Genomic DNA, 17,735 nt, shown 5'->3' on the forward strand with positions numbered 1-17,735 from the left:
CAGAAGAAAAACAAAACAGCCTTAAAAGAAAAAAATAAAATAAAATAAAGAAGAAAGAAAAAAATAAAAAACCCTGCTAATCCCAAGCGCATTTCCGCCAAATATTCTCCTTTTCAAGTGTTTTCTTCCTGGTAAACAAAGTGCTGGCGCTGGCACTGGCGATTTTAGGACACGGTTGCTTAGTGATAGTGGAGAAAACACGGCTTCCCCACCTCAGCCCGTTTTGTCTCTCCTCTCTCCTGCGCACTTTACAGAGAGGCCCGCACATTCCCACAACACGGCCCTGCCTGCCTGTTGTTTGTAAAGAAAAGTCCAGTTTTCTCTCTTTTCTTTTTCTTTTTTTCTTTTGGCTAACTGCTCTCCAAAGCCAAGCCAGGAGCTGAGATTCCATACCCGTCCCCCACGCCAGGACCGTCCCGGGAAACCTTCTGCAGAGAGAGGAACCTCCTGCATCCGTGCGCCCCATTCGGCAGCCACTGGCCACATGTGGCCATCCAGCCCTCAAAGGGCGGCTAATGCGACGGAGCAATTAATTGAAAGTTAAATGCCTGCCATTTTAGTGAATTGACCCATGACTTACGGCTTGGAGCGCAGCGGGTCCTGACAGGAGCCACAGAGCCACGGAAGGGGTAGCCATGGAATCAGGGTGGCTCTGTGACACCCGTGAGGGACAGAGGATGGGTTAGCTCAGGGGTGGGGAACCTTTATTTTTTTCCTGCCAAGGGCCATTTGGGTATTTTATGACATCATTCTTGGGCCACAAAATTATCAACTTAAACATTAGCCTGCTGTTTTGGTCAGACATTTAATGAACTCACCCCTAATGCCCTGGCAGGGCCAGACCCAATGATTTTGCGGGCCTCATACAACCCACGGGCCAGACGTTCCCCACCCTGGTTCAGAGAGGCACACGCAGATCTCCATTTGAATGTGGCCCCATCATCTCTCTGTGTGGTCGCTGGCATCACTTAATTCTTCTATCACGTCCCACCAACCATACAAGTACAGCTCAAGGTCCTTTTTGAGGGCTCGCTCAGGGGCGCCAAGTCCCCAGCACATACGTGAGTGTCCCAGTGACCCCTCCCACCAGGAATAATGAGCTGGCACGGCCCCCTCTGCAACCCTGCTCTCCTTGGCTTGCATTTTTGCTCCCAGAATTCCATGTTGCTCCCCACCTGCATGCCTTTGACCATGCTTCCCCCTCGGCCTGGAATGCCCTGCCCGCCCTGCTCCTGGGCCTTGAGCTCAGGGATCCCTGTTCAGTAACAAGCCCTCAAGTCTCAGCTCGGGGATCTCCTGACCTGGGGAGCCTTTTCTTCTCCTCTCTTGTCCCCCCTTCTCTCTCTCTCTCTCTCTCTCTCGCTCTCTCTCTCTCTCTCTCTCTGCTTGCCCACACTTGAACCCCAGCAAATGAAAGCAGGGCTTTTCTGGCTCCGGCGGAGTGTGTTGGCTGCATTAGGTAGCAGTCTCCATCTACACTCAGGCCCCCGACGTGTTTATAACAACAACAGAAAGGTGGGACTTTCATAGCGACGTGCGCAGGGAGCAATCTGTTCTTCCCTTTCCTGCTAAGACAGGAATGGGGTTTCTAAGAACCAAAGCGAAGATTGCTCCAGGCCCTGATGACTCCGTACGAGGTGAGCAACAGCAGCACGTACCTTGATGGCTTTTTAATCTCCGGCCCAGAAACTATTTGCCAAACCTCATGGCCATCCGCCCGCCCTCCGGGAGTGCCCGGGGCCCACTCACTTCCCAGCTCCATTCATTCTCCCCAACGGGGAGGGGCCCAGTGCACCCCACGTGCTAAATATTTCCCCCTGGAACATCCATTCTGCTGCTGCTGCTTGGCAGCAAAGAGGCAGGAAGCTATTTAGATATATTATCTTCCTTTTCAGGAAGTTTAGAGGAACTTTTCTACCGCACTTGACACACACATTCCGCCTAATGGTCATTTAGTCATGCCGGCTCATTAGGTCACCAGGGAGGAATGCTGCCCGATGAGCCGCCTTCTCCACACTCACCCAGAACCAAGGGAGAGCGAGCTCCCCTGCCCTGGTGGCCACCAAGACGGCCAGCCCCACCAAGAGGCCGGCCAGGAGGGCCCAACCGAAAGGGATTCTTACTTCCCAGGGTGGCGCATGGTTTTATAGAGCAATTGCTTTGTGGGTAAGAAGGTGGCCCCCTAGGAATAGTTTCTGGCCAGATAATGCTGTCTTTTATGGGAGATCAAAGAGAATTCTTGGCAGGAGGGAGTGGGAATGCTGTTTGTGATAGGGATCCGTGGACTAAAGGTCAGTGCATGGAGATGAATCAATAGCTGGGAAACGAGACCATCGTGGCTGAATGTGATCCACCTATTATGTTGTAGACACTGTTGCAAGGGCTTTACCTGTGTTCACTCATTTAAGGCTCCAACAGGTAGGTCCTAAGGAAGAAATTGGCGCAGAAAGCCACTGCTCAAGCTCACACAAATGGTGAGTGCCAGAGCTGGGATAAGGTCCGGCCTGAGCTGTCCAACAGGACTTTCTGCAAGACGCCACGTCCTGTATCTTTGCTTTCCAAGGTGGCAGCCACCCACTCCCCGTGGCTACTGAGCACGTCAAATGCAGCCAATGGCAGAGAGGACTGAACCTTTCATTTGACTTAACTCTAAGGCAGGGGTCCTCAAACTACAGCCCGCGGGCCTCATGCAAATACAAATATTGTATGTGTTCCCATTTTGTTTTTTTTACTTCAAAATAAGATATGTACAGTATGCATAGGAATTTGTTCATAGTTTTTTTTTTAAACTATAGTCCGGCCCTCCAACGGTCTGAGGGACAGTGAACTGGCCCCCTGTTTCAAAAGTTTGAGGACCCCTGCTCTAAGGCATTTAACTTGAGCCACAGGTGGCTGGTGGCTGCCACATTGGACTCCCAGATTGGGGGAGCCTTTTTATACATATTTTTTATTGATTTGAGAGAGGAAGGGGGAGGAAGAGAGATAGAAACATCGATGAGAGAGAATCATTGATCAGCTGCCTCCTACACACACCCCCCCTTCCCCTCCCCACAATGAGGATCAAGCCTGAAACCCGGGCATGTTCCCTGACTGGGAATCGAACCATGACCTCCTAGTTCATAGGTTGAAGCTCAACTACTGAGCAACACTGGCCGGACCGAAAGCCATATTCTTAAATATTAGACTACCCTGCCAATTAAGAGAATTTGGAACTATTTATTGGGAGAATAATAAAAATCGAGAGGTAGAGTTTAATCAATATCTTCAAGGAGAAGAACATATGAGAAATTAGACTAAATGGAAATGCAAGGGAGAAAAGTTTGCTTTAATGACCAAATTGGTGTTTGGGACAGCAGGTTGGGAAAAAAATCTCTAAAGGGAAGAGGGTGATATACCAGCATGATTTGTCAGGAAAGGAAGTGGTTTTCCTCTTGTTTAATCAATAAATTGTCTTGAGTGCCTACGATAGGACCCTATGAAGTCTTTGCTCTCTAGAGCCATGTGGTCTAGGTGAGAAACCACAGTTAATTCCTTAAACCATGCAAGGCTGTGTGATCCAGGAGCATGGTGCGATCAAAGTCTGTTCATACTGTTGGAATCCAGGTTAGATGTTTATCCGTAAAGACAGGAGTGATGACGGAAGTCTTCATGGAGAAGGTGGCATTTCAGCTGGAGCTCGGAGGACATGGCTTCAGTTAGAACAGTGGCAAGTTGAGAAGGATGAATGCAAAGACAGACTTGGAAGGAAAAAGGAACTGTGCTTGACCACACTCTTAGAGACTGACATAGAGGGATTAATAAAAAAAATGGCTCCAAATGTTCTATAGTGGATAAAAATGGCGATTCTGGGGGCAGACACGGGAACTTTAGGGAGCGGTAGAAGACGGTTTGAGGAAATTATGACTTTGGTTTGGGGCATGTGGATTCTGAGGTGACAGCTTGTGTAAATATTGGATTAACATTCACTTTTCAAGAGCCATTAAATGCCTAATTTAGATGGGCAGGGGTAGACCAGAAGGCTGCCCGAGATCACCTCCAACCTGGTGCTGAGAGATGTTACCTTCCCTCTAAGGCTGAGAAGTCAGGCCGTGGCCGAATGAAAGAGAAGCCACAGGACTCCAGAGATGTGCACATCACCACCCCACCAGGGACACACTCCCACCTTGTTTTCTCTGCCACGCTGAGCTGACAGACATCCGGTGACTTCATTTTGGAAGTTATATTCATCTGCCCTTTGGAGCATCCTGCCCAGGGACGGATTTTTTTAAATACCTTTTTTCGTCCTGATTATATTAGTAACACCTCCTCACTGCAAAATATTTGGAAACTTCCAAAACAGAAATAAGGAAATGCAATCACACATACACGCATACCTAGACTCTCATATGTATGTGGATGTGTGTGTAATTTTTGTCTATTTCTAGCTGGTATTTTAAAATACAGTTTTAGCTGAAAAAAATCGGTACAAATAAACAAAAAGATAATAACAGGCAACTTCATTGAGTTGTTGGTGTGCTCCAGACTTATAGGAAAAACCATTTATCAACCTCAGCCCACAAGCAATATCTGGGAGAATCTTTCCCAAAAATGACTCCACTATAAACTTCCCTCTATTGTTCAGAAAGGGCATAATAAATACCTCTTTTTATCATTTGCTTATTTTCCTTTTAACCTGATGGCTGTGGATTCTGAATTGCCTGGAATAGACTGAGAGGCAGCTTCTGAGAGGTCAAGAAGAGTTGGGGGTCAGGCGTGAGTAGGTAGGGACCCAAAGAAGCCAGTGCCCCGCCAGTATTCCAAACTTCCAATCTGGAATTCCGGACTCTAAGGAACATGGCAGCAAGGAAGCAAGCACTTAACTAACACAGGAATGCTACCCTGGAGACATATGACGGCACACGGGAGAGGTGAGGTGCCCTGGGGAGAAAAGAGAGAGAAGGTGGGACAGGAGATAGGGTAGGACCTAGCGGCATTTGCACGCTGTCTTTAAACTGCCCCAGGGAAATCGGGGGTGGAAATATTCCCTAGTGAACATGATTGATGTAGACACGCGATCTACGAATAACACACACACGCACACACGCGCACGCACACACACCAGCACACAACCTCAACCAGAGATTCTCTCCTCCTGTCTTGGTTTCCTGGGGATTCAAACTAAAGCTTTGGTACCCCATTCTCAGAGACACCCACAAACCCCAAGAGTGTGGGTGGATCCTTATCTCCTTCATTTTTTCAAGAAACTGCCCGCCCCCTGAGCTGAGCCTGTGGGAGGAGAGATTTGCCTCCGTGCACACCTCCCGGAGGGGGCCTGGCGAGGATGGCCTTCCCTCCAGGATAGCAGGGCAGCCCTAGGCCGCCTGTGATTCTCTCTCCAAAATCTTCTTAATGAGCTAGCTGGCTGGGGGGAGGGGATGGTTATTTTTAACCATATTTTGAGCTTATTTTTTAGAATTCTGGCCCCATTTTTTGATTTCATAAACACCGTTCATCAGGACCGTCCCCTCTCCACCATCTTTGACAGTTTCTCAGGCATGAAACATATTTCTATGCATTATTTTGTTGTCCACAACCTCCCCTCCCAACCGTCCAGCCCGGGGCTCCCTCCCTGCACCCTTCACCCCCATGTCAGACATATAATGAATGACTATTCCTTCAGACAACGAAGTTGGAAACTTGTGGTCTCCAAGGCAACGGGGCATCCTGGGGTGGGGTGCTGGGGAGGGGGCTTGCCCAGCCAGGAGGGGGGGACTGGGAGTAAAGGGGGTGGGGAGGCAGAAGCAGAGATGATATCATTCCTGAAGCTTGGAAGCAGCCAATGGGCTGGTGAGAAGATGATGTCATCTCCCCCACCCCCACCCCCTTCCAGCTTAGGTAGCCCCACTGAGAATTCTAGACAAGTATTGAGCCGCAGTTGTATTGCTGGGAGAGAAAGGGGTGGGGGTGGCCGTGGGGGAGAGTGCGAGATCTCCCCGACCCTGCGGATGGCCCTCGCAGACAGGACAGTGCTCACAGAGGCAGCCCCATAAAAATGTCATCGGCTCCGGCTCTCCCTGCATTACAACACAATGACTTCTTTGGGGAGAAGGAAAAAAACCCTAAGATTTATTTTGCAGCCACACCCCCGCCTCCCTTGGAAGAGAAAAACCAACCAACACAAGTTGTGAATGAAGCGTCTGCAGATCGGCCCCCACCAACCAACCAGGCCTGACAATTTTCTGCGCCCAGAGAGGCGCAGGCGCACAGACCAGCTAAGTGCATTTACTCCGCGCTCCGCAGCCCCAGGGCTGGAGAGAGCGCCCCAGGGTGGGAGCCTGGTTTGGGGCAAAGCTGCCCAACCTGGTGGTGTGGGCCACTGAAGGCACTGGGGGGAGGGGTGTCTGTCCCCAGGACAATGACAGCATGGAGGGCTCCGTGCCAGGCTCCTGGGAGAAGCAAACAAGCCATGGCATTAGGGAGGGGTGCAGGCTCATTAGGGTGCCCACTGAAGTGTTACCGCCCTGCAGAGAAGGCTGAGTGTGCACAGCTTCCTCTGCCCACATTTCCCTAGCGACTCGAAAGCCGTGTTCTCTCCAAAAAATGTTCCCAAGAGTCCAGGCCACAGACGGTGTCTCGCGGCAGACCAGGACTGCTCTCCCCTTGCCCTTGAACAGTACACCAGGTGCAGGTCCCCCGCAGTGGTCTCCCTGGAGTCTCTCTGGGGTGGTCCCACCTGGACCCACCTAGGATGTTGCCTTGGAAGAAACAGACAAGCAAAGGTCTCGTGCCCACCCCCCATTTTGCAGACACGGGCATGAAGGCCCAGAGAAGGGGATGGGCCAGTCAGTGACTCACACAGTCACCCGCCGGCCTGGGGCCAGGCCCAGGACCCCGTCTCCAGCCCCACACTGTTCATTCTTAGTGACAAGCCCATGACACAGTAGTAGCACCTGAAGCCTTCAATTTCAGCATCACCCGCTTACCATGTTTTGCATAAGTAATTACATGATCAGAATGCGTTCATGGTGACCTCCATATCCGTTGGTCTGAGCTGAGAACAAGAATCACTCCACAGAATGGATCACATGACTCCACCCAACCCCCTTTACCATTGGCCACCTGACACCCCTTTCTCTCTGGTAACCACCATACCGTTGTCTGTTCTCTGAGTTTTGTTTGTTTGTTTTCCTTGTTGGTTCATTTATTGCTTTCAATTTTATATCCCACATATGAGTGAAATTGTATGGTCCTTAACTTTTTCTGTCTGACTTATTGCATTCACCATGATATTCTCAAGATTCACGCTTATTGTCACAAATGGCTGTGTCTCATCTTATCATGGCTGAGGAGTATTCCATGGTATGTATGTACCACATCTTCTTTATCCAATCATCCACTGAAGGACACTTTGGTGGTTTCCATGTCTTGGCCACCGTGAATACGGCTGCAATGAACATATGGGGTGCATATATCTCTGCGAATAAGTGTTTTCAAATTTTTCAAGTGGATACCCAGAAGTAGAGTTGCTGGGTCACATGGTAATGCTAATCTTAATTTTTTGAGGAGCCTACATACTATTTTCCCCAATGCAATATACAGATGATGTATCATAGAATTGTACACTTGAAACCTATGTAATTTTATTAACCAATGTCACCCCAATAAATTTAATTTTAGGAACAGAATCACTCCCCAAACATCTACTGTGTATCCAGCACGTGTCTGGCCCTCCCTTGACCAGCATCCCTGACACACACAGAACCAGAGGCACACCAGGCCGCCAAGGAGACCACACCCAGGAGGGAGACAAAACGAGGGCCTAAAATATGTGCAAATTGTACCCGTGGGCTTTAGGCATCGGGCCTGGGTCACTTGAAGAGAATTTTGCAAATACCTACTGGCTTCCTACTATGTGACCGTGTTAAAAACAGAATGATGGCGAAGTCAGGGTTCTGCCCTCATAGCACTTACATCAAGAGAAGGAGACTGAGGCTGTAAACACACAGGGTCCCCCTAGAACAGCGGTTCTCAACCTGTGGGTCGTGACCCCTTTGGCGGTTGAACAACCCTTTCACAGGGGCCGCCTAAGGCCATCCTGCATATCAGATATTTATATTACAATTCAGAACAGTAGCAACATTACAGTTATGAAGTAGCAACGAAAATAATGTTATGGTTGGGTCACAACATGAGGAACTATATTTAAAGGGCCAGAAGGTTGAGAACCACTGCCCTAGAACATTCCAGGAAGGCAAGGACTTGGTGGTATCAATGGTGTCCTACCCCAGCCGCCAGCATCCTGCCTGGGACGTAGTAGATGCTCAATAAGTTCTTGTCAAATGACCAAAGAGAATCAGTGTCTAGAAGGATGCTTCTAACTCTGGAAGACGTTAGCAAGGAGGTGCTGCCTGACCAGGGCTTTGGAAGACGAATGGCAACTTGCCAGGTGGAGGGAGGAGGCATATTCTAAGTAGAAGAAAGAACATCTGCAAAGACATAGTGTGTAAGGAGCAGAGAGGAGAGGGTATCCCAGGATAACCAATAACCCACATGTCGCCAAAAATAGCAGGTCCATTTCTCATTTTTGCTGCACATCTACAACACGTCTGCTAGTGGCTCTGCTCCATGCCACGGCCTGTCCCCTGTCCAGGCTCGTGGAGTGGCCTCTACTGGAATATTGCCAGTCCCCATGGAAGACAAAAAGAGGACCGAGCTCTGAAGCCACACCACCCTTTTTCTCACAGCTCATTGGCCAGAACTGATCACATGACTCCACCCAACCCCAGGGTTGTACATTTTAAGATGATGCGAATACCCTGTGCTCCTCATCAAAATTTCTTCCTGGATTTACCAGCCACTGACGATGCTTACCTGACTCAGTCTTCACCATGATGGTTTCCAAACAGTGATTCTCCGATGCCAGTGCTCATACCACATCTAGCAGCCGGCTCTCAGAGTCCTGTAAGCAAGAACCCTCCTTCTCCTCCCTTATATATTATCTGTCCATCTACCTATCCATCGCCACCTGTCTATCAATATTATGAGCATGGACTCATCATTGCTATTTTTAATGATTTATAATTTTTATGGACTGAATGCTTATCTTCCCCAAATTTGTATGTTGAATCCTAGTCCCCAATGGAATGATATTAGGAGGCAGGGCCTTGGGGAGATCATGAGGTCATGAGGGTGGGGCCCTCAGCATGGGATTAGCGCCCTTCTAAGAGAAACGCCACAGAACTCTGGCACCTTTCTGCCCTGTGAGGACACAGTGAGGAGGTGGCCACCCATGAACCAAGAAGCAGGCCCCGGTTAGACACTGAGTCTGCTGGCACCCTGAACTTGGACTTCCAGCCTCCAGAACTGTGAGGAATAAATATTGGTTGTCTAGTGGGGTGGGAGGCTGGGGAGTTCAGAGTAATCTTGAAATAATATCAGTGTGGGTTGGTCTCTGACTCCTGATAAAACTGGTTCTCTGCTGCCCACCCACCCACAGTCAAGGTGGCAGACAGGGAGCAGACCGGGTACAGGGAGTCAACAGTCAGCCAACTGAGCCCACAGCTGCCCGCGGAGGACACGGCTGCACTTGTTCCCACTGGGCCGTTGGCCACAGCTGGGGCCAGGTTCTGCAGAAGCCCCGGCATTTCAGGCAGGGCCGGGAAGAAGCACCTCTTTGCAGCATTCTTACGAGGCCGGTCCTGTCCGGTGGCCGGTACTGTTTCATGGTCGGTCCTGTCCCATGGCCGGTTGCTGCCTACCTACCAATCAGAAAGCTCTAGAACAGCGGTTCTCAACCTGTGGGTCGCGACCCCTTTGGGGGTCAAACGACCCTTTCACAGGGGTCACCTAAGACCATTGGAAAACACATATTTTCAATAGTCTTAGGAACCGAGACACCGCTCCTCTATCCATCTCCAGGTGGGTCTGCCCACATGCAGATACGCCCACATACGAGTACCCAGTGTATTAAAGGGTCACGGCATTAGGAAGGTTGAGAACCACTGCTCTAGAAGACAGAAGAGTCTGGGAGGAGGCAGGCAGGATGGGCAGAGGGACCAGGAAGGACCCTCCCGCAGCTCACTCTGGCTCAGGTCCACAGGACGGGCGGTTCCCAGGCAGCCTTGGCCTCCCCACAGGTACCAGGGCAGTTCCGGAAGCGATCACAATCAGCCACGACTGAGCGCTGCCCCAGGCCCTGCCAGGGCCTAAAGCACTCTGTCCTTCCACTCCAGGAACCGGCACACCTCTACGCCTCCTGAAAATGTCTGTACATCACCGGTGGGCATGCCCGCGTTGGCACCAGGAAAACCCATCCCAGGTTCAAAGGCAGCGCCAGCCCAGAGAGAGAGGCCCAGAGCCACTGGCTCCACTTCTCCCGGGCTCCCGGGAGCCGCCTCCTATTTGGCTCCATAGAGAAGCTCTTGCTCAGACAATGGCCAGGCCCCAAGGGGAAGCATCTCTCCTGCCCAGGGGCCTCCTGGGCGGTGCTCCAGGTGAGGCCCAGCCAGACCTGCTGGGGCGTGGGGAGCCTCCACAAGCTGTCCTCCCGGGAGCTCTCGGACCACAGCCTCCCACAGCCCGTGCGGGGAGCGACTGCCCCAGACAGCTTCGCAGAGTCTCGGGGTGGCCGGCGCTCCGTGTAAAAGCCCATCCGCTTAACTAGCAAGTAATCATTAATGTTACCCCCGGCCCATGTGCCCAACTGTGACACCGACGCTAATGGAATGACTTGCGGGCACCATGACCAACATTAACACCGAGTCTGAACTGTTAACTTAAATGGCCCAGGTGGATGCCTACATCGTGCCTGGCATTTAACCAGCATGGAGGGTGTTTCAGATCAAAATGCACAGACATATCTTCCCACCTGGCTTTCCTTTCTTACGACCTCCCAGCCCCGACTGGATCAGGCCAGGCCACACCAGACAGTCCCCTTAATAACTGGGACCGACCGCAGCTTGGCCTTCTCGGTGCAAAGGGATCCCTGCAAAGGGGGACATGTGCAAAGTGGCGCATTGATTCGTGCGTGTGATTCTGGGCTCTGCACGATGGGCATGCTATGGAATGGGCTGGTACCGATGGTTTGAGTCTTCATTGTGGCTTAAAAAACGGTGGGGGGAGGGGCGGGGGGGTACCATGTTAGGGGAGGGCTTTCCCTGAGGGGAGGATCTCACCTCCTGGAGGCTGGCCTCTGGGAGCCAGGAGGGCTGAGCCGGGAGACCCCGCCAAGGATGGCCACCCGACTTCTGCCCTTACCTCTCCCTAAGCATGATGGGATTGGAGGTCCCCCTTAATTTAGAGGTAAGTGGCACGTGCATCCCACAGGGCAGGGCGCTCCTGCCAGGCAGCCTGCCTTTCTCCTGCTCCACCCTCGGCCTCAGGGACACAGCCCATTTCACAGACTCCAGCCACTGGGAGTCTGCGCATGAATCCCACTCAGGGAGGGCAGCGGCTAGGAGAACTGAGCACAGGCAGTGTGGGCCTCGGGCAGCCCTCTGTGTGGCACCGGTGGGCCAGATCAGGGGGTCAGGGGATCATGGAACCCCGGGGACCCTCTGCGACAGGAGGGCGTGAGTGTGTGGGGTGAGGCAGCTTGGGGTGGGTTTCACTCCGAAGATCTTCAAGGCTGGTGTGTCCATAGCCACGCTGTGTTCCCGATCACCTGACCGGGATCTACTCCCTGTCACCATCCGAGGAGGACCCATGGCACCTGTGGGGTGAGACAGGGAAGGAGCCACCCAACGGAGATCTGACTCTAGGCAGCCTGGGAGCAAAGATGAAGCTCACCCTCTGATCCTGGCAGACGCTCCTGCCCCCTACCCCATCAGGCGGCACAGAGGACTGGCTGGGAGCACGGTAACTCAGAACAAAGTTTCCAGAGTCCCACTCTTGATTTTTTAATTTTTTCATTCATGACTTGGTTTTGATTGCTAGATCTCGCTGTGTGACCTTGGGCAAGTTACCTACCCTCTCTGAGCTGCATTTTCCACATCCGTATAACAGGCACGATCACCACCACACCACTCACATCAAAGGCTCAGGGGAGAGACCACAGATCTAACGCCCTCTGCCCAGTGCCTGGCACATGGCAAAAGCTCCGTGAACACAGGCTGTTTCCGTCTTCATTGGCCATTCCACCGAGCGGCCTACCCTCTTCCCCTCTGGGAGGAAGGTGCTCTTTCCGAGCCTTTCCTCTCCCATCGGCGTCACGTCCTGCTGTTTATTCTGCTCCCACAGGACCCGGTGGCAGGTCTGGGAACTGTCCGCTGCCAGGTGACCTGGGGCAAGCTGGCATTCAGCAGACCCATGGCCACCTGACTTGCCAAGGTGCGCAGTCCCGAGGCCACACCTGCAGGGTGTCACGTTCAGAGCCTGGCTCTCGCCTTTCCTCTCCGCCTCGCGGCCCCTTCGGAGGCGCAGACGCCCCTGCTGCCTGGTCAGGCCCGGACTCGTCGGGCTGGCTCGCCTTGGGACCGCGGCTTATCCAAACATCATCGCTTTTCATAAATCCAATCCCCCTTATCAGACAATCCAGTAATAAATTCTATTCTATATTATATTCCATGTAATCCATAGCCTTTAGCTATCTAATTGCAAGTCCTGGCTGTGCGGGGTCACCCACAGGTCAGTCACCCTGCCTTCACATGTTCCCGAGCACGTAGTGGGGGCGCCCGCGTCACCCGCGTCCACGGCATCTGTCCTCTGCTCCCTGCTCAGGGGGCTGGGGGCCCGCCGGGTGCTCAGTCTGCGGGTCGTGCACGGAAGTCAGCCGGCGGGGGGGTCCCCTAAGAACGTCAGCTCTGCTGGGACAGTTCTTGCTACCGTCTCCCAACTCCAGGAAATGTCTCTGAGGCGGTAGGTCACTGTACAAATGGCTACGGTAGGATCCCAACCCCTTTCCTTCAGCAAAGTCCCCCTGAAGAAAGCGCCAGAACCACCATGCTCCTGCGAGCCCTCCCACCCGCTGGAGAGAGCGTGGGGCTCGAGGTTCATGGAGGAGGGCCGCTCAAGCCTCTTGGACCCTGCCACCCCTTCGCTGTGCAACCTTGGAAAGCGGGGTGGTCAGACCTGTCCGTCCTACATCCCACGGCCACGAGCCCTGAGCGAGAACCTACGCAAATACGCTTCCCAACCAAATTCTACACAGATGACACCCATCCCGAGCCCTCCAGCCCGCTGACGAGGGCGACACGATGCCGCAAACAGGCCCAGACGGCCTCTCCTCACACTTGCGTTTGCACTCAGCTCGGCTGCCCCCCTGAAGCCCCGTTTCTCCCCCGAAGACGGGAACTGGCATTAGAGGAGAGGATTTAAAGCTGAGGCTCTCACACAGGTGCCATCCTGCGCAACTCTGGTCGCCTACTGGCCCTGCCCATCGGCCCCTAGTGGGTGGCACCGGAAGCCTAACACAGCCGTACCCAGGCCCCTGCCTTGCGCTTTGCAAGGCCTCAGCTCCCTGAGATAATCAAATGTCCGAACTGGCTCAAAGTCAGCATTTCTGAGGATCCTTGGTGCCAGGCCCTGTCTCAGCGCCTAGAAAAGGTTCTGGGTTTTCTCACAGTGCCAAGAGGGGTTCTGGGTAGTGAGACCACGCAACGTACCACCCAGACCATCGGGGACACCCTGGAGAATGGAAACGTGCTCTTAGTGCATGGAAACTGGATTGCCTTAGGCAGCGAGGATGGCCGGTTATGCATTTGCTAGGACTTGGAGGCGGGGGTTGGGGAGTGAAGACAGAGCAGCTTCTTAAATAGGACATTAAAAAATGGATGTGCAGGCCAGGCTGGTTTTGCTCAGTGGATAGAGTCCACCTGAAGACTGAAGGGTCCCGGGTTTGATTATGGTCAAGGGCAGGTACCTCGGTTGCAGGTTGCAGACTGGATCCCTGGCCCTGGTCAGGGCACATGCAGGAGGCAACCAATCAATGTGTCTCTCTCACATCAATGTTTCTCTCTCTCTCTCTCTCTCTCTCTCTCTCTCTCTCTCTCTCTCTCCGCCCCCCTCCTCTCTTTTTCTCTCTCCCCAGTCCCTTCCATTCTCTCTAAAAATCAATGAGAAAAATACCCTCGGGTGAGGATTAATAACAACACAAAAGGATGAGCAAAGGGGCTGAATGAATGAATGCTTCCGGCACTGCACTCTCTGTGAGAAATGGAAACTCTTGCTCTCTAACTGGGTCCGTCCAGGGCCCCATGGGGAGCGGGACCCCCATGCTCGGCGGGGTACGGGGCGCAGTCACATGCACTCAGGGTTGGCTGGCCTGAGCTCCAGGGAGCAGGCAGCTCTCGGGGAGAGACACACAACCCCGGACTCCCCGCGGGGCCCCAGCCCAGCCCAGCCCCAGCCCCAGCCCAGCCCCGGGATTATGATTATAAGCGGCATGTGTGTGGTAAGCGGGCCTTCGGAGCACATTCCCGTGCAGCTCTGTTTGATGTGAAGCAGATAAGGCAGCGCGGGAGCCGCCTGGAAGGCCACCCCGTGGAGCAGCACACTGGCTGAGCAAGAACAAAGACCGTCAAGGCAGGAGGATGTTTGCGCTGGTTTCCCGCCCGCCTGCACACAGGAAGCCGGAGGCCTGCGCCCACGAGGTCTCCGCCTCATCCTTCCCCCACAGCGACACAGCCTAAGCGGTGCTCTTGGCATTATTATTTTTTTTTTTTGAATGGGGCAAATCTCTTCCGAGACACTTTTTTTATTTCCATCCCGTTTTGCTGCGACGAGAGGGAGCCGTATCTGTTGTGGGGGTCAGAGGGGAAGTGAGGCCGGTGAGGTGAGCAGGTGAGCGGCTGCCCGTCTTCCTCTCACCTGACGCACAACCTCTGCAGATGGCACCTTGCACAAGCGCCTGGGAGGGGCAGTGTCACCCGTGGGGAATGCCAGCTGGCGACCCAGTCCAGACAGCTGGGCCGAGTCCTGGGGCTGAGATTTGGAAGACGTGCAAGGTGGCAGGCGGCTGAGCTGGGCTTCCCGGCATAAGGACAAGGATTGCAAAACGACCACACGGCCCTGTCCTGGGGGCGGGACTCATGGACACCAGAATGGGTCAGAGAAGCTGGCTCCTGCGGACAGAGGAGGATAGGGACCAGCCGATAGGAAACCGGGGGGGAGGGGGGGGGCGCTGATGATGGCTGCCAAGTGCAGGAAGGGGAGGGGAGGTGTCTGTGGAAGCAGCAGGCAGGACGTGCAGGTTCCACGCTACAGCCTCCGTAGCCACTGGGTCTTCCCGTCTCCTGTTGGTGCGATTTAAATGTGGGCAAGAGAGTACGTCTCTGCCCCAGGCAGCAGTCTCCAGAGGAACAGAACTGTACATGTTCAGGCACTGGCTGCGCCCCTGTGGGGGGTGGCAAGTGTGAGACCCGCAGGGCAGGCACAAGGGCTGGAGGCTCAGTCCTGAGCAGGGATTTCTTCTCCTCTGGGAACCCTCTTTTTTTTTCTTCTTTTTTCCTGAAGGCTTTTGCCTGATTGGATAAGGCCCACCCACACGGTCCCCTGTGATCTCCTTCCCTTAAGGTCACGTAAAGTTCGACGTGAGTCACAGAATACAAAATACCTTCACAGTGACATCCGGATTCGTGTTTGTTAAACGCCGGGTACTAGGCCATCTCAGGCTCACCCATGAGAAGCTCAGAAGCCACGTCCAGGCTCCACCTGCCATACCGGACGCCAAGGTCTATGTTCAAATGACAGCTGATTGGGGGCGGGGCTACCGGCACCTCTCCATCACCACCCCTCGCAGGAGCTGCTAGACCGAGTGGGAGCCGGACTGAGTGAAGCTGAGAAAATTAGCTCAGCATCCTGGAAACCTGGGTTCCAGTTCCAGCTCCACCGGTAGCTGCTGGTGATCCTCTGGACAGGTCGTGCTTCTTCTCTGGGCCTCAGTAGGATAGAGAGAAGCTGAACAAAATACTCTCGGACCCTCATCACTTTGGCATGCGTGCGTGCGTGTGTGTGTGTGTGTGTGTATGTGTGTGGAGGGGTGGGGAGTATGTATTGCAATCTTCAGTGTAACAGTGAAAAACTATATTAAAAAAGCTATACATCCCCAAAATGATTCAGTAGGTTATTATACTAGTATACCCAGGGTACGGAATATCATGCAGCGGTTTAAAATGAATGAGGGATCCGCAGGGAGGATGACAGAACAGTCCATATACTATGAGCCAAATCTTTTGTTTGCTAAGGTCTACATTTGTGTGTATACATATAGGGTGTCCCCCCAAAAATGTATACACACTTTAACAAACTGATAGCTATTTGAAAATGAAATGTATTTTCATAAACCCTGCTTTATAATTATTCAAAGTGTGTGTATATACATTTTTGGGGGGACACCCTGGTTGTGTACATACAATATCGCCTAGAAAGAAAGGCTAGAAGAAAGTGTGCGAGGCCCAGTGAGAAAGACGGAGGTTGGGGGTGGCACAGGACAGACTAAATCATTCAACCTACAGACACTTGAATTGTCTTCTTGGTGTACAAGCAAGGGGGGACACCCTGGTGTGTGCATACAAAGTCACCTAGAAAGAAAGGCTAGAAGAAAGTGTGCAATTCAAGTGAGACACTTGAATTGTCTTCTTGGTGTACAAGCAAAATGTAGTCACGTGACACCTGCACACTTTTCATAACGAGAAGAAAAGCCACAGTGACAGCAAAAGGAAAAATGAAAGCCAGTGGGTAGCCTCTGGCTAGTTCCTGTGAGGAGCTCTGTGCCCCCCACTGCGCCCCCGCCGCCGCCTGCAATCCCGTCCAGTCCCCTTTGCTCCCCTCTGCCCCAGGGTGAGGCTCTGCAAAGCTTAGCTGACGCCTCAGGAATGTGAAAGCAAAAGTGAATGCCATCACCATGTTTCCGTTCTCCCATCTAACTTTCCCTATTGTGTCAGCCAGGGTCCCGGCAGGAAGGATGGATGACACACTCAAATTAGGTCATTTGAGGCGCGTTAGTAAAGGGATTGTTTTACAAGGTGTGGGCAGGTGCAGGGACCGTAGGGGAGAGAGTGCCAGCCATAGGGCTCACCAGCTGCCCTTGAAAGAACAGAGGGAAGAATGGGGGGTGGCAGGGAATACCCCAGCTTCACTTTTCTCCTCCTCCTCCTCCTCGCCAGTCTCCCCCTAAAACTCAGTGAGAGGGGAGTCTTCTCATACAGCCCATACAGGTCAGTCTCCTGGGCACCGAGCAGGTGGGGCAGGGTGGGAGGGGCTAATACACACACACACACACACACACACACACACACACACACACATGAGCGCGCGCACACGCGGTTTTCCATTCTAATGAGGGATGACATGCCCGATCACAATTACATGTCCAGGTCCAGCACCACCCATCCATTTGGACACGTATGTCTCTATCGGTCTGTGTGCCGCTTGCATTTCTACCACTAACTGCTCCTGTGCCCTTGGGCACCTTCTCAGCCCAGCCCCCTGATTTCCTGATCTGCATGATACACACACGAGTACACGCACATGCGGTTTTCCAGTCTAATGAGGGATGACATGCCCGATCACAATTTCATGTTCAGGTCCAGCACCACCCATCCATTTGGACACGCATGTCTCTATCAGTCTGTGTGCCGCTTGCATCTCTACCACTAACCGCTCCTGTGCCCTTGGGCACCCTCCCAGCCCAGCCCCCTGATTTCCTGATCTGCATGATGAGGGAGTTGGAGGGCCCCAATGATTTCCTAGATCCCTTCCAGCTCTAGCTTCCATAACTGCGAGTGTAGACCTCTGCCTGAGCCTCAAGACCTCCTCCT

The sequence above is a fragment of the Myotis davidii genome, unplaced genomic scaffold (assembly GCF_000327345.1).
Source record: "Myotis davidii unplaced genomic scaffold, ASM32734v1 scaffold172, whole genome shotgun sequence".
Taxonomy (NCBI): domain Eukaryota; kingdom Metazoa; phylum Chordata; class Mammalia; order Chiroptera; family Vespertilionidae; genus Myotis; species Myotis davidii.